Here is an 18,865-nt window from a genome sequence, read left to right as displayed (position 1 = left end):
GAAAAAAAAAAAAAAAAAAAAAAAAAGGAATAGAAATCATGCCAGGAATTCAGGAAATCTTTCCTTCCTTGTTTCATTTATGGAGATCAAATAATCCAAATTAAACATGAATCTCCTTGCAAAATACTGAGGCCTCTACTTAAACTAGGGTACTGAAGGCACAAAACTCACAAAGCTCAGCCCTAGTCCTTCAGATACTCATATAAGCAAGTAGCTTAATTGATAGGTCTTGTGTCTGCAGGATCAGTATTCCATACAGACAGTCCCTTAAGGAGAAACTGACCTGTGTGCATGCCTACAGCCAAAGCACCGATATCCAAGGCCTCATTGCAGACCTCCAGGCTCCTCCACAGTACAGGCAGAAAACAGCAGCTGCGGATAAGATATGATCACACCAAGGCTGCTGCCACAGTTCAGAGATATCTCATCCTTCAACAAAGGAAGACACAGAGGACTGCTAGCATTTAGAGAAGGGCTACGAAGCTGGTGAAGGGCCTGGAACACAAGTCCTGTGAGAGGCAGCTGAGGGAGCTGGGGTTGTTTAGTCTGGAGAAGACAAGACTCAGGGGAGACCTTACTGCTCTCTACAAATACCTGAAAGGAGGTTGTGGGAAGCTGGGTGTTGTCCTCTTCTCACAGATAACCGGCGATAGGACTAGAGGAATGGCCTCAAGTTGAGCCAGGGGAGGTTCAGGTTGGAAATCAGGAGACATTTCTTCTCAGAAAGAGCAGTCAGTCATTGAAACGGGTTGCCCAGGGAGGCGGTGGCATTACTGTCCTTGAGGGTGTTCAAAGAAAGTTTGGACGTGGTGCTTAGGGACATGGTTTAGTGGGTGACATTGGTAGTAGGGTGATGGTTGGACCAGATGATCTTAGAGGTCTTTTCCAACCTTAATGATTCTATGATTTTTCCAAATCTGTTGCACTGCAAAGTGAAATGGCATAAGCCATTATGGACACAGGGTAACCTACTTTACTTATTGCTGTAGTGGATGAGACTGTGTTCACAGCTATCTATTCCTGGCCTTCAAATGGGACGAAGGACTTCCAGTCTTATGAAGGGATGTTTTTATTGCCTGCTAACATTAAATTGCTTATTTTTTCACCTGAGCACCTCAAAAAATGCATGTTTTTCAATACCTAGAAATCATACTGCCTCTACTTAAAAAAACTAGCTGTGCTCAAACAAATTACATGAATGGAGGGTGTGTGGCAGAAGTCAAACTCACTTTCTGAGTCCCATTCATGAAATGACCAGTTTTCTCTCTTCTCACTTTCAATTGAGCTTCCCTAAACTACATCATTTTTGTACCTAGAGTTTTCAAAAGACACAAATATCACTGAATATGCACACGAACCAATTCAGGATCATGCCTACACACAACATGTTTGCAAATATTTGTTCCACGTATTGATTTTGTCAATATTACTGATTCCCCTGACTTGCTTCCTGTGGCCAAACAAGGGCAAATAATTTCTTAAGAGAAGTCTGAAGTACATCATGCAGATGTATGCAAGCCAGTACCTCCCCCACATACCCAAGTTTAGCAGGGAGTTATTTCAGAACCAGCTTGCAGGAGGTGGCTCTGCAAACATGTAGGCTTTATGAAGTGATGCACAGGTACAGGGATGATTTTTATGTCAAGAAAATAAGGCTAACTCCATAAAATAAACTGCTTACTGCAGTTGTTCACAGACCTGTGAAGTCTGAATAGACCATTCAGATTCCACCATGGCATTCTGCAAAACAGCCCAGGATATTTCTTCCAGTGATTTCTTCATTAAGACCCTAACTTTTGGCTAATCTCAAGCATGTCTTCCAGAATGAAAATCAACTTAACTTCACAGACTTCAAGGCTATGTCAACACTAGGTTGCATAACACAGATCTGGGGCAGGCCACTAGAGCATGACTATACATCCATATTGCTAGCAACATGCTGCTCAGCTGCCTCCAGATCATGTCATACAGTAGGAGCCTTTTCAGGAAAAACCTTGGCCAATCCATCTGTCAGCGGACATTGCTTCAGGTTGACAGGATAGGCAATGGTGAATTCAAGCCAACATGGGTGTATCTCAAGAAATGCCCTATCTTGAATCCATTTTATTCATTGTGTAAGATAAGTTTTTCCTATCACATCATATAGTTGGTCCAGAGCTAGTGTTCATATAGATATGAATTGAATTGGAGACAGAATCCAAACTTGGAACCATGCTCGAAAGGCAGCCCAACCATAGCCCACATGCACAGTCCCCATCACTCCTTTTCTCATGCCCCCTTCTTCTGAAGCACTCCTCCTCACTGAGGGCATTATTCAGCAGATTAAAGAAATAATGACTTAATATGAAGGGGTACAATTAGCCAGTGAAGCCCTATTAAAATCATCCATATAAACTGATGTAAGTCATGGCAACTTTTTGGCTCAGTTGCTCTACTGAGTTTCATAGCTACTGATCCCTTTGTACGTGACTGCAGCTGCCTTGCACCTCCCACTCCTCCTTTAATTTTCTGTCTTTATGTAAATGAAAAAATCAATCAAACCTCACTTCATTATTAATACATCAATTTCTTGGATCACCTGACTATCAAACAATGACTTTGTGGTTGCAAAGGCTCAGAATATGCAAGTATATGGATGACAAAGTAAAAGAAACAAAGTATTTTATTTATGTATTTGCTATAGTTCATAGAAGGTCTTTTTGGTTCTGAATGCATCTGCGCTCTGCAGAAGGGCTCCACCGATAGAAATTCTCCTTTCCCACTTGCCAGAGTCACCCCCTGATAAATCAAAACATTGCTATCCTCTTTTCATGCCATTCTCTCAGACTATATGTTGTATTTATAAACACAATTTTTTTCCTGAACACAAATGAGTACAAAAACGTCAGAGGCAGACTAGAACTGTTGGGGCACGCACGGGACACTGAGTTTCTTCTAGAGATCAGACTATATAACCAAATAAATAAGTCAACATCTATCTGCCCACTTCCAAAAAAGATAAGGAAATATCTCAAACTTTCCACAAAGCCCATACTACCTCTGCTCAAAGCCAGGAGGCATCAGAATCCATCCTGTTGTTTCCCTTGCTAGCACTGCATTCCTACGGAGCTTCTGCACTTGTTCAGGGCTTCTTGTTGTTGTTGTTATTGTAAAACAGAAGCGTTACACAAGACAAGAGAGCTTGACAGCTTTCCCACAATCCTCAGCATGTGGGAATAGCAAGTAACAAAGTGTTAACACCTGCCAACTGGTGGTTAGGTGTAAATGTCTCTGTTAACAACAAACACTGCTGCTAGCAGTCATCAGAGCAAAGCAGCAAATCTGTTCCCTTCTCCAATGTGGAAAACACCACACAATAACATTAAAAAAAAAAAAAAAGGCACCTAATTGCTTGATTAAGATGTATCAGTGTTGGAAACTGCTGATCTAGAACATTGAATCTCTGACATTTACTTCACTCTTGATTAAACACAAATGTTTAAAACTAGCTATTGTGCAGGCAGAAAGAAGCTCAGAGTACTGTGTACCATCCAGGGAATTGTGACAGTGAAACTTTCCACAAAGAAACTAAAACAAGGCTACCTTCTCTGAGCTGTTTCATAAAAGCATCAGCTGCTGAGACCCTCTGGCAAAAAAAGAAGGGATGGAAGACCAATGAGGAGGAATTAGGAATCAGGTAACACCTTGCTTTCCTTCTCCCAGTGTAGAACTTCCATGAAACTTTGCAAAAAATAAGTCCAATTACTGCTCTGAAAAATGATGCTGAACAGGGACATTGGATCTGTTTCTTTATACAGAGGAGGATTTGTTGTGTACCTTTAACAAGTTGGTGATTTCCTAGGCACTGATTTGTCACTGATTTGCATGTGACTAATGTCTGAGGCCTGAGGCTAAAAACCTGTCTATTCTAGATTGGTCCTCAATAGCCAGCTTGTCTGCTTTATTGCCATTTCCCCATGACAAAAAGGTAAGGGAGAAGTGGGTCGACTCACCAGCCTCACATACAGATCACCAAGTCAGAAAAAGGCAAACTCCATTAATCCACACTATCCACAAAAGCCCACTGCTGTCCAAATGTTTCCAGTGAACACACAGGAAACTCCAGCTCAGCTGGGGAGGAACATTAATCCCAGTTTCTATCAGCCTGCAGTTCTTCAGTAATTGCTATCAGGAAAACTTACTATCCTACTCTTGGGGAGCAGGGGAGATTTTACCTATATATCTTTTCCATAAAGATACTGCCTGAAATACTTCAGACAGCAGTGATGGTACCTGGTTAATGGCTGGTGTCAAGGAAAAGAGAATTTTAACCTACATCAGTTCCCCAAACTAGGTCACAGGAGAAGGGGAGGAGAAAGCAGAGGTCACTTCTTTTGGTTGCAGTACCACTTTAGGTCAGCATTAATGATGCATGAAAAAGGCTTTCTATAGTCAGCAGCTTGAAAGGGACACATGTTCCTCCTACTGCAACAGAGGCCACATGTTCCCTTACTTTCTGAAGCATCAAGTATTTGAAAGCTCTGCAAGTAGTAGATGGTGAGTGGTAGTAATAGACTTAAAAAGACTGGCAAACCATTATTCCTGTTCTAAGCAAAATCATTCCCCAAATTGCTCAAGTGAAAGCTCAAACAGCATTTGATTAAATTTCCATGCAAATGCCCCGATGGATAGAAAATGGACAAACAATTGTTTAGTTGTCCAAAAGTGTCCTTCTCCACTAGGAATGGGTGAATTAGGTAATGAACTGGCCTGGCAGCATGAATATTGACCTATTTACTGAGCTGCATGTTTCCAAACAGCAGTTGGAATATTTTTGGCTATAGGCAGATTAGGATCACCTGCACCAGATCAGCATTAGAGGAAAATTTCCAAGGTTCATGTGAGTATTCAGGCTCCTCAGCAGCTGAATTTAGACTTTCAGTCACACGGTTTCCGTGACTCAGCCATTTGTTAGTCATCCTTTGCCCGTTATATCTCAGGAAAGTTACAGATACCCGTAATTAGAAAGGCAATCCCCCTCCTTCTGTCTCCTTGCTGCCTGATCTCTGGATATCATGTCCTCCCACTCCCTTATTTACCAGAGGTCACGTGCTAATTCTGTCCATTCCCTTCCAGACTAGATTTATTTCATTGCAATCTCTCTCATTTTATGCATTTGCAATGGTCTCTATAACCTACCCTGTGTGCCAAACGCTCTAGATGAACTGATCCTCTTGCACCCCTCCTCAGCTCTCCCTTTTCCAAACCCAGCAGCCTTGCCTCAGTCCTTCTCTCTGTCATGTGCAGGTTTTAATCAATGACTGCCCCCTGGGCTCTCACAGGGCACATTCAGTCCAGTACCATTCTTACACAGTCTGGGAGCATGAGGCAAAAGAGCTTGGTTGTTTCAGTCTAAACCTATCTTGGATCAGTTTCTCTAATTTGTCCAAGTTATTGATCTGTAAAGTTGCCACTTACATGCTCCTCACCAATTTACTGATGGTGTTGCTGCCCAACTATTTCTTATTACTCTTGCATACTAGTCCCTCCATGCATCGTTCTGACAGCTCTTCCTCCTTCACTGCTTCAAATGGCTTTCTTGTTTTTGCCTTCCAGCCCACTATCTGCTCTCCTTGCTGTTCAGACAATCAACTCCCACCATCCCTCTGCCAGTGATAACTGCATTGATCACAAACAAGTCTGGTTTTCCTTATACCCCAAAACAGATTTATCAGCTTTGCAATTTTTTCATATTCTCCATTTGGTGAAGAACAGATTTCTGGACTAGCAAAGCCAGAGGATCAACTCTCCTTTTTAGGCTAAGAGAGTGAAGCTCCCATTCACTAGGTCACTAACCTAGGAGATGCTGAACTGAATTACCAATGTCTGGTCTGAAGCTAGCAAAGGGGAAGACTGTAACACTTAAATCTCAGATTTATGCACCGGGTACTGGGAAGCAGGAAGAACCTGGGATGGACAGCTACGTAGATAGACACATGCCCTTCTCATGCTTTGCACACTGTATTAGAATGATGGTCTCTTTTGTACAAAACCCAATCTCTGTTAAGATTAGAGCACAATCTCCCCTAAGAAAAAAAAAAAAAAAAAATTCAGTAAAAAAAATCTGATCAGTACTAAGCTATAAATATCTCCCACACAAAAGTTGTAATGTCACTGTTCACTTCTAAATTCTTCCCAACTTACTGTTTCTCCAGTGTTTGAAGACAATGGCTTTGTTATTGGTTTATTCTCCCACCATTTCCTCCCAAACACACACACACAAAATATCCTCTAGCTCTGAACTTTATCGCTTTCAGACAACCATCTCCTAGGCAGAGGAAGATTCTTTCTCTTTGTTCAGACACCTCGTGGTACGCTGAGACCTCAATGCTTAAACACTCCAGAGACAGAAGGGCAAAACGTGAATGAAGAAACACCAGCATGACCTCCTGGTTGCAGCAGAGCGTACATGGTCTGTATTCCTATGTTGCCTTTGCATTTGTGTAGAACCTTGTCAAGGCGACAAGGTAAACTATCAATTAAATTTCTCATTCCCACAGTCACATAAAAGCCTATAAAAGGGTTGCAACTAATCTGCATTGGTGCTTTCAAAAGTCTTCTTTCTCCTGTGCCCCAGTGCATTCTGCAACACAGGAGTGAATCTGTACCTACCACACACAATCTGGCTCCATCCGTCACTTTACCAGGTGCTGAGGATTCTGGCAAGCTCAGTTCCTATATGTTCAATAGATTCAGTAGTGCCAGTGTACAAAGTTGTGCATAAAGCTATCAGAAAAATAAATTACTCTTCCAGCAGCCTAAACTTTAGCAAATAGATCCCTTTCTTAGTAGTCTGTTAACAAAAGAGATGAGTGGCCCATTCTGTTCCACACTAATCTTAATAGTTTCCAGTATGGGCTCTACTACGTTACTTAAAACAGGTACTCATTATTTATCTAATTGAAGGGCAGCTGTGAAAGAAATAGTTATGTTGGTGATGGGGTGAAGAGCTCAAAAGGATGAGTTAGATCAACATAAGGACAACATAAGACACAAACGGGAAAAGTACTTCAGCACTGAAGTCTGTGGTGTCATCCAGCTCGAATGGTTCCTTGGAAGGTTTAAGGTCTTGGTGCTAGGCAAGGCTTGTTTCTGTTCCTGAAAATCAACACTCCAGCATTGCATTCCGATTTCCAATAATTGGCCCTGCTCCCCTTTCATCCTTCACTACTGACGTACAACCATTTCACTGTTGAAAACTGGAAAATCAGATGCTTAATGAAAAGGAACATTGTCTTGGTTCTAAATATCACTCAATTAAAAGGCACATGGCTTTACTTGCTGGAGTAAACTTAGAATCTCTCGAGGCAATCAAAGCAGTCATATAGAATGTTGAAGAGACATTTTGCTAGCACTTGTCAGGTCATGGTGTATGTCCTGAGCATTAAAGTCATCCTGATCATAAGCACTAAAATCTGAAGAACATACCTAGCAAATGGCAAATATGTAATCATTTATCACCAACCTTTTTGACTGTATGGTTTGCCAAAGGCATCAAAGGCAGAGCTGAATTTGACATCTGATGATCACATCCTTTGTAAGCAAAGGACAGGATGAAAATACGCACCCCTTATTTCTCGCTTCTTTTTTGGCCTCTACTCTTCAACACTTAAGATAATGACTTACCTGAGGTTACCTCAAGCATCAGTGTGGACAGGCTACCTCTCCAGATGCCTCTCTGTCCTGTTGTCCCATACTGTATATTTCTGCCTGTCAGAAAGCAGCTGTTTGCAGCCGCAGAGCTATGGGAATACCAGCAGTGAAAAAACAGCCCTCTTAAAGAAGGGTCTTGGGGCTATTTGCATCTTTGGGGGATTTGGATGCACTGCAGGGTGAGGTTGGGCCTCATTTTAAGAGAAGGCTCCAGCCCACACCAGTGCCAAGAGGCTGACTAATGCAATTATTCCCTTGCAAAGCTGCATTTTTCAAAGTGCTGATTCTTATTAAGAAAAAGGAAGGGATTTGGAGCTCATATTTTGATCTGGTGCCCAGGATTATTTGGAAATTCTTTTTCCTGGAACGAGACTTTTTATTCCAAATTTCTCCATGGTGGGGAGAGAGGGTTTCCTGGGCAGAATTAGAATAATGATTACAGCCTGTATACAATCAGCTTTAACCACTGTGGAACTCCAAAAATGAATGTTATTGCTCAGTGGCTTCATTGAAAACAGAAGTATTATTTAACCAGAAGGATGGCAACACATGGAAATAGCTCATTATCATATTTTCTCCCTATTTGAAATGTCACATTGAGCATGTATCTTTCACGTCCACTACACTTTAATTAATTTGGACTGTGTTTAAATATATTACACAGCATGCTTTATTACAAAATTTTGACACATTCCCATTGATGAAAAGGGGCTTACTTTCAAACACACGTAATGGCAGTAGGAGTTACCCTCTCTAAATGTTGTTTTAAATACAATAAGAATACCACATCATATCTGTGTCAGCTTGTGTTTTTCTGTGGCATAGAACATATATAGCAAAACTAACATTATATTCAAAGCTTGATGTTTATTGAAGGGACGATGGTGTTAACATTATTATCCCAGGCCTAAATCTTAAACACGTACCTTATTTACATAATTTCAAGACAAACATATATTTTACTCAATGGATGAATAAGATTCCAGCAGTGTGACTAGCCAGGAATTAAGAAGTAGAATTGCAGGGTGTATGCCTGAGATCAAAATGTCTTGTTTTAACACAGCTGGTGTATCTTATCTTCTGTGCATTTTCAAACATATCTCTTACAAAGGATGGTTGTCCTCCAAATCAAATCAGTTTTTAAAAATAATGTAAAATAAGAGAATTTAATTCAAATTCTTCATTATTTCTTGGAATGAAATCCTATAGTATATGGTACACAAACCCTACACCCCCACAACCACCCCTGAAGATGGCCTTTTTTTCAGAATAATTCATCAGCTAATGATTTTTATCAGGGAGAAGGTGATTCTGTTTGCAAACTCCTAGATGCAGCCACGTGCAATGGTACTTGTGGAATACGTGTTGTTCCTTAGATAAAGGGAAGCTGTTAGACTGCTGTTCACTGTGTGAAGGCTGCCATGAAAGAACAGCATGGATCTGCTCTGTGTTGTTAGATACTCTACTTCATCTTCTTCCACTCTGAGTATTCTCTCCTCACCCCACATAACCCTTTCCTCAAGGAAACATTTACACTAAAAAGAAAAATGTTTCCCAGCAACTGAACAACAAGAAAAAAGTTGCATTTAAATACAACACAGAATGTCTGTCTTTAAAAATCTGGATTGGTTTTATATTTAATTCATTCAGTGAATTGTAATAAATGAATAAGCATAATTTGGAGAAGAATAAAAAAAAAATGAACAGGGTTGCTGGAGCCAAAAGCAATAACTGCAACTCACTTTTTCCCGCTTCTTCACTCCTTCGGACCCAAGCATTATTGTTGTGATCCCTTTTTTTTTGTGCTTTATGTGTTTTGTTTCATTTGATGTCTGCATTAAAGGAACACTCCAGTGTAATATAAAAAGATACTATAATCGCTACATCTAATTACAAAGAAGAGCTAAGTGTCTAATATAAAAACATGCAATAAAAAAGAATAATTAACGATCAGATTGAAAGCCACCAACACGGCAATCTGATGAGGCAAGCTAGGAAGCACTACTTGGCTCTCCTGTTACAGTGTATGGGGAAACAGAATGCCTCCCTGTATGAGAAGATGGGAAGGTCTATTCCAATACATGGCTCTCAGTTTACCCACAGCTTTTCTTTTATTTCTTCCTAACTTCAAGAGCATGCTCTTAGTGATTATTTTTTTTCCCTGATTCCTTGGAGTAATGAATGTGAAACGTTATCCTTTTGGCTGCTAGTGGGCAGGATCTTGTGTTCTTTATACATTTAGATCTTCCATCAAAATCATCAGGAATGCATTAAAACAAGTAAGACAGTTTCATTCTTTTGGCCCAAGTAAAAAAAAAAAAAAAAAAAAAAAAAAACATGGAGTGCAAGACTGAGTAAGCAATTGACAGCTTCCATAGAGAAGCAGATTATTTAAAAGTATTCCTGAAGGAGTAGTAGTTCTTTACCTGGCCACAACTACCTCCTGTTAGAGCAACAGTAAGAAAATCTAGAGCCTTACTACCCAAAATTTCAGTAGATTCAACAATCAATTTGGGTTTTGTTTTGTTTATCTTTGAAAGCCCAAAGACCACCTTGTATTAAGGCAGTTCCTCGTTTTAGTCCATATGCAATTGGATGGGAGTCTAATATGCCAAATTCCAGTCTGAGACATTGTTTAACCATAAATCCTCTCCAGATAGTGGCATGAGTGATTTGGTCGGATTTGAAGGTAGAAGGAACAAAGGAAAAAAGTGGAGCCATGGGAACGATTTTTCCGAGGTTTCAACACCATCAACCCAGGTCAACAACTATAGCAGAAGACTTGGCAGTAGACAGCTTGCAGAAAAAAAAAAAAAAAAAAAAAAAAGGAAGAAAGAAAAAATATTAAAAAAATCTCTTTGCATCTTACTTGCAGGACCTCATGTACCCTTGTTTCTGTGTGACTTGGCAGTGCATCAACAGCTTTTGGGGAAGAGATCAATGGAAAAATCACCACCAGCCATATAGACATCTGAAGTGGAAGTTTTTCACCTGTTCCTTTTAACCTGGTATTGAAATCACAAACTATAGATATAACTTGGATAATGCAATTTTTCCTGTATATTTATTAGATTTGTGTTTTGTCTGTGTATTTAAGATACTTTCAGCACTGGGCAAATGTTTACTAAAATCCAGGTAATGATGCTATAATTATGAGACGAATAGAACCATGCCAGATAGAATTGGTTATTTTTGTTATCTTATTTCTATTCAGCTTTTGAAATAAATTTTAAATAAGTAACTTACTTACTTTTTTTTTTTCTTTTTTTTTTCTTTTTTTTTTCTTTTTTTTTTTTTTTAGCAGAGGAAAAAAGGCAGAAGGCAAATAATACTTTTTTAAAAACATTCTCTATATATCAGTTCCCACTAAGTCATTTTTCCATTCACAGACCTCATTTATTTAAGATGACTTTGTAAAAAATGATTAAATAGCTTCTACAACAATAGAATTACAAGTGTCCTGAGAAAGGGAGAAGCTTTTGGAGGGATACAACATGCTTTGTTTTGTTTTGTTTCTGAGGAGTGTCAGTTACAATCAAGTGGCTACAAAGATAGCATGAACATTCAAATCCTCCCACAATTTCAAAATGTGTGGATTTAAAACAGATTTAGGAAAGTTTAGTATGTTGTTTAGGATAGATTACAGTCCAAGAGAGCTCTGAGTGCATAGTCCAGGCAATGATTTCCCCCAATATTTGCAGTAATATTTGTATCTTATTCCCATTCATTATTCCTGTTCGTATCATATTCCCGTTCTGTATGTAACTTCCCTTGATTTTATTATTACTGCAATTAATTGTCCTGTATCTAAAAGAGTATTGGAAGCAGAATTTAGCTTACACAAATCAGACTTAATTTGCAAGAGATTCTCTGCAGCACAATCTCTGATGAAATGTTTACAAGCTTCCCGTAGAGGAGAACTAAAAGCCGAGAGAGATCTGAGTAAGATGCCTGGGGAAAGAACAAGTTTACTTAACTACCTATGCCATACCATAATTGTGGTTTTCTGTCTCCAGGGTCATCAGTAGTATTGAGAGTTGCAGTATTCGATTTCAATTCTTTCACTGCACCTCCCAACCAAAAGAAAAATAGTGGATTAATCTACTATAATGTGGTAGGTGTCCAAAATACAATTGCTATCAGAAGCCTACTACAAAAAATAAAAAATAAAAATAAAAAAAAAATCCTTTATTTCAGTGAGCGTTAGCACTAAGATTTCTTTTCTCATAGTGCCTACCTTCAGTGTCCTAATACCTATGCACTACACCTGAGGCTCAGATGACATGACTGTCTGTGACTTCCAACTAGATGATTTACTGTATCAAAACCTAATCCAGGAAGAGATACAGATTTCACTTGAATTCAGTCAGAGGGTGTGGCCCCCACAATATAACTTTTAGAATCAGAAGTCCTAACCACCCCCACATGAAATAAGACACCTGTAGTTTCTAGAAATATCAGGAAAAGAAAGAAAAAAAAAAAAAAAAAAAAAAAAAGGAAAAGAAAAATAACTTTTCCTGCGTCCACTTTCCCAAAGTGCACAAGGAGTGAAAAGTATGCAAGTATGTAAAATGTTAATACATTATTACCTTGATAGGCAGAGGTGCTTTTTTTGGCTCAAATCTAGAGCTTGAGCTATGACAGTAAAATCCTTGTAAAGTTTATATGTTCATTTCTAGATGGCTGTAGAGAACTCATGGTAAAGGCAGCCTGTTGTGACAGGGCTCTTGCTGCAGCAGGAAGCTAACAACCATGAGAATGGTCCAGGAACTCTGGTTGCTGGATTCATGTTGTCTCTACAAATAGAGACAATACTGTCAGGCATAATATGCCATCTAATATTAAAACTTCTAAAAGCATGAAAATATGAACATGTTCTCTTATAGAAATAACACACTACTCTGAGCACCCTAGACAATACTTAAAGACAGCAGTGCACACACACACTTCTTTCTACATCACAAACATAATGTGGTCTTGCTCCCCAAAAGTTTAGGGAATTAATTAATTAATTTGTATACAATACAAAATGTAAGTGCACTGAGAATGAAAAGGATTTGGGCCTGCTGTCTTTCCGTTGAATTAATGTTGTATTTATAAGTTGAATTTTTTGTGGTTTAAGGTTGTTGATCAGTGAGAAATGAGAATGCTGAATGATGCTATGAATGCTTTGGCAAGCTCCATGTATAAGAGAGGTACCCACCTAGGCAGAGAATCTCATGTTTACTTGCAGGCACAAACTGAGAATTCAGCTAAGAACTCCATTTGGCATCCTAAAATCTGTGCCTGATTTTTTTGAAATGCTTAAGGTCACTCCTGGGGAAAAAAGAACCATTTTAAAGAGGCTATCAGATATTAACAATATAGAACACTAAAACAGAAATGTAAATAAATTGTAAATGAAAATTTATACATATGTATATATACATTATGTATTATGTAAAATATATACATAATGTATATATATACAATCTGGGTTAGAAAAAATAGAAAAGGAGAGAAGAGCTAGACTGGGAGAACAGAGAATGTGTACAAGGTGGGTAGATACATTTTACTCTTCACCTTAGAGATGAATTAGAACATTTCTGAGTAGCAAAGTAAGACAATAAATAGCCTTAATTTGAGGGAGCACATGAAAGTCAATAAACACACTGGTCTTAGAGACTCATTTACTAATTTAATCCAGCATTTTGCATTCACTAAAGGTTGAAAACAGAGATGCTGAAGCCATTAAAGAAGAATGCTGTGAAAGCCAATGTATGAAGCAACTCGAGACATTCATTCATGGCAGCATAGGAGCAACATAGACCTCCACCCAAATAATGTGTTCTATTTTTACATCATTAGGCTGGGTGAAATGAGGAGGTGGCTGAGAGCTGAACACTAATGATCCCCACAATATGTAAGCAGAGAGATCTATAATTCTGATAAGCCCTGGGAAATCATGAAAAAGTGGTTTCTAGATTATAGCATCTTAGCTATAACAGGAATTTGTGTCTAAACAGTGGGAAAAGAAAAAACAAACAAACAAAAACAAACAAACAAAAAGAAGTGGAAAACTGAATGAATAAAGTGCCAGAATTTGGTGCCTAAAGGCATTCAATTTCTCAGTATCTCAAGAAACCAGTAAGGTTCTGAGAAAATCCTATTGAAACTTAGATTTTTACTTTTTTTTTTTTTTTTTTTTTTTTTTTTTTTTTTTTTTTTTTAGATTATGATTTTGCCACTGAGCTCATGTCCCAGTAAGGCTTTCTGCCTGAATCAGACTCTGATGTGGGACATTCTAATTGTGATTGCTGGGCTAGCAGGAAACAGTGAGCCTAATGGACTGGTAATATTTAAGTCAAGCCATGGAAGAGAAACAAAGCATTGTGGAACACTAAAAAGGACAAGAAGTAATGGGTTACATGGGGTCAAAGAGGAAGGAAATTGCTGGTAGAAGTAGGGGTAAACATCCCTTGAAGGGAAAGAGAAGACTGAGAGAGGATCTTATCAATGTTTACAAATATCTTAAGTGTTGGAGACAGTGGGATTTGGCCAACCTCTTTTCAGTGGTCTGTGGGGATAGGACAAGGGTCAATGGCCACAAAATGGAGCACAGGAAGTTCCGCTCCAACATGCAAAAGAACTTCTTCACAGTGAGGGTGACGGAGCACTGGTACAGGCTGCCCAGGGAGGTTGCTGAGTCTCCTTCTCGGGAGATATTCAAGGCCCGTCTGGATGCCTACTTGGGCAACCTGCTCTAGGGAACCTGCTTTGGCAGGGGGTGGGTGGACCCAATGATCTCTTGAGGTCCCTTCCAACCCCTACAATTCTGTGATCCTGTGATAGGAGGGTGACTTCCTGCTTTTGGATGGTCGTTTCTTTGAATGTATTTCCCCAATCTGTTGGCCTTTTGATGGCCTGAGCTCTCCCAGATTAAACCCAGAATCATTTTTTATCTTTAGTTTTAGTAAATGAACATTGACGTAGTGGAAAATACAAGCTGGTGCTCAAAGAAAATTAAAGTCAAACCCAACTTCCCTCAAAAGTAAAAACATTTTTTTTTCTCTCTCTTTTATTATTATTATTATTATTATTTTTTCTGTATTAGTAGTGATGATTTGGGAATGTACAATTTTATAACAACAAGGTTAAACAAGTGAATCCTATCTTATTTTAGACTTAGATTCATGTTTTTTGTCCGTATCTCTTGTTTTGGACTCTCCCTGAGAAACAAGTCATTGCAAAATATATTTAGGACCCTGCAGAGGTTAAGATACATGCTTATAATATTCTGTAATAATCAAATACTTAAAAATCATCATCTACTTCAGGATGCTAAAATTTCAGCTAAACTAGGTGAAAATTAGTTAAATTAAACAAAGCACAAAAGGTGGCTACATAGGGCCTTCCCTTAGAAAAGGAAGATATTTTACCTAGTCTTCCTTTTGCAGCTGATGTACATGTACAAGCTCTTCTTTTTGTCCCTCACATGCCTTACCAGATTCAACAATGGGTGGGATTGAGCTTTCCCAAACCCATCCTTGCATGCTTGGCCAGTGTGTCTGCATTCCCCCTGGGTCACAGGTACCTGCTTCCACTTCTTATATTCTTCCTTTGTATATTTAAGTCAGGAGATCCTTTGTCCATTCCTAGGCATAGCTCCAAGCATTCTTGCTTTTCTCCCACATATAAGGAAACAATAACTCTCCCTCCTTGCCGGGCCTCCTGGGCCATCCTTCCTAAAATGCCTTTAATCCAGCTATAGCATTTGTGTGAGTTATCCTACCTTTATGGTTCCAAAGAGATCATTGACCTGTAAAGGGATGCAGACCTATAACTCTCTGTTCATTCTCCTGGCTTTGTGCATTACTGTAGAGACACTTCAGAGAGGCACAGAGTTGTACTGTTATTTTTTTTTTGTTTGTTATAAAAGTACCAGTGGTTTTCCCATTATGCTGTACTGCAGGCACTTTCTTATTTGTGTGCATACACTTGGGGTGGGCTTTCTTTAACACTTATTGGTTTCAGCAGGGCTGTCTCATCCACATCACCTTGCACCCTTTGCTTACCAGCCCAGACCACCACTTCTTCACTTGACTGTTGGGTCATTATCTACCTTCCGTTTCGTTCCTAGTTTTAAGCTCTTCTCACCAAGTTAGCCAACCTGTTGGCAAGGATGTCTTTAGTTAGATTCCATCTCCTCCTAGCAGTCCTTGATCTTCAACAAGGGTCCCATCAAAACTTTACTTTTCAAGCTCTTATTACCATCCCTTTCCCAGTGGAGAAGGTAAGACAGAACCATTTCAGAAAATCATTGAAGGAAGGCTTGGCCCTTACCAGTCCATCCAGGTAACATCAAAATATCTCACAGAGTTTCTGCAGGATAGACCATTCTGTCTTAAATGTATCTTTCCTACTGACTGTTTTAAAGCCCCAGCTCCAGAAAACATCATTGTAATTAAATTTTAAAGACATTCATTTTTTTGTGTTGTTTTATCAGTGTTGCTGTTCACAAACTTTTATAAGACCTAGACTTACACACCAGCAGCATAAGAGGAGCTAGCATGATATACTAGAGTAACTACAATGAAGAAAACTTTTCCCACATTAACTATCCCAACTAATGAGCAGAAAATTCAGCACTTGTCAGAAGTTTGGCAAAAATCATCATCATCACTATACTAAAGAAATTTATTGTAATTTTAGAAAAAAACTTCACATTTTTCCAGAGGCAAGCTTAACAGCATGCACAGACTGAGATGCACATTTATAGCACTCCTTTTTCCTCTCTTATTACAGTGCATGCCCTCCTGCCTGTGAACAAAGATCTCTGCAAGGTAAGAGTCACAACAGGTGGTAAACACTCCAACATTTAAGGGCTTGTTTAGATGGTAAATGGAACCAATCCAATTAAATCAGTTGTAAATCACACCCTTAGCATTTCAGCAGTAGTTAGAGTGAGACACAGATTTCAGAGCCATTTTAGTGTAACTTAATGACAATTTTTTTATCAGCTTAAATTACATCAAAACCAGGGTCTACAAACAGACCTCAATCAAAATATTATGAATAAAAATGTAGTTGTTTCTTTGCATTTTAGTTACAACATAGACGAATCCTAAGACTTAATAAACACATGCATACACACAGAAAACACTCACTGGTTTAGTGGGAAGGCAGATTACAAATTACTCAGTGCTGCCGATTAGTGAACAAGCAGGAAAAAAAAAAAAAACACAACTGCGAATAGAAGTAAAGAAGAATGCTTCACAAAATGCATGCCATTTCTTTTATCTGAGAAAAGTCATAACTGGTGCCATATAGCATCTTACCAAGAGGACAAATGAACATTCATCCTATTGTACTATATATTGGAAAATATGTAAGAATATGCAGCATATAGGAAAAATTGCCACCACAGCAGTTTGTTAAATGTTTAGCAAAGATTCTCAGATGAGACCTGTGTCATTTTGAGATGCATATCAGCAAATGACAAATTAGTGAGATTTTATGCTAATATATTGACATGATTGCTCAGGAATACTGCAAACATATTTCTGCAAGACTCAAAAACAAATCAGTGCTTCTATATACACAGCCTTCTTAAGCTTTCTACCATTGTCTCTGTAGTCATGTTAAATCAGTGCTAATGCACAAGAGTAAGCAAATCTTTAACCCTGCATATTTGGCAGAAAGTTTTCAAATAACTTTCTTGCAGTAAATTGAGGATTCAATAGAAAATCCAGACATACTAAGCTCAGTAAGGGAAAAAAAACTGTGCCACATGTGACCAATAACAAACAGGCAGCACAACTTGAATTTCCAATATTGAACACCTCCACAAACCACAGAGTAATTTACAACATGTCATTAAGCTGCACAGACTTTTGAGGAAACTGCAGCCAACTGGGAGATGTTGCATAAAGAGACATATAGGGAGACCCAAATAAGCAATTGATTCAGTTTTGATACATACTGCTAATGGAGCATCTAGATTACTTTCACTTTCTTGTCAGCAAGCGGGACGGTTTCCCATGGAACATGTACAGCCCAAGCTCTGGCACAGAGGAGCTTTCAGGGAATCCTCTGCAGTTGATACAGTCAATAAATAAATACAACTTTACAACATTAGCATCACCAGCCTCCTCTAGGAAACCAGTCCTGAAGGCACAAAATACTGCAGTCACAGTCAGGATGAGTTCAGGTAGATGCCCTATCTTGTATCTCCCAGGGGTTAAACATGAATACCTGGGTGAGATTTTGCCACCCCATAATGAATTTGTATTGTTAGATTCTGGCTTAGCATCAAAAGATGTGCAAAGAGATGTGATTACTCTCAGCAAATATACCAGGGAGGAATAAGAGAGAAGGAAAGAAGAATATAAGACAGTGTTGGCACAGGAACAGGGAGGAATCAGCCAGAAGTATGTTTAGATAATCGAAAAAAGGTCACATCTGAAGTGGTTCTGAGGTATGTTTTGCATGGAGAAAAAAATAAAAAAATAAAAAAATAAAAAGAAGGAGGGGTGGGAAGCCTTTCCGTATTTTTCATATAGAACTTCATCAGTTGATGCCAAGCATGATACAATGCAGTACTTGTGACAGGAAGGGACAGCCCAGGAAGGTCCCTTGACACCTGCCAAACCTTATATACATAAAGAGACAGATGTAGATACAGGTTTATTATATATAGCAAGGTGAGCCTCAGGAGAGTAAAATCACAAAGGCAAATTTATTTTCTCAAGGAAAAATAAAAAACCAACAGAGATTCACTAACATAAGCAACTGCATTATAACATTGGCTGTTGCTTTTTCAAAACATTGGCATGCTGTTGTCATGCAGCTATTATGAAGAAATCATACTGTGAAGCAAGAAGCCTTCCTGCAAACCAGGATGGGAAGTACAGAATCAGCTGCAGTTTTTTCACTGCAGGGGTTTCTCTAAAGAAAAAAAATCTGATCATCAGTTTTGCACGCACTAAGAAAAATTCAGTTTGCAAACAATGAACATCCTTTGTGTTCAGCATTGGCAAAGCAATTGATTCTACTTTGAGATTGGACCTGTGCCACTGCAAAAGCAGTTCGTCTTTTCTGTTCTGAAAAGTGCTGTAATGAAGAGCTTCAACAGAGGGGATTTTTATCATTAGACTCGGGCTATGATTTCTTTCAATTTCTCTCACTTCACAAA

This window comes from Oxyura jamaicensis, chromosome 2 (assembly GCF_011077185.1).
Source record: "Oxyura jamaicensis isolate SHBP4307 breed ruddy duck chromosome 2, BPBGC_Ojam_1.0, whole genome shotgun sequence".
NCBI lineage: Eukaryota > Metazoa > Chordata > Aves > Anseriformes > Anatidae > Oxyura > Oxyura jamaicensis.
This window is presented reverse-complemented; position numbering follows the sequence as displayed.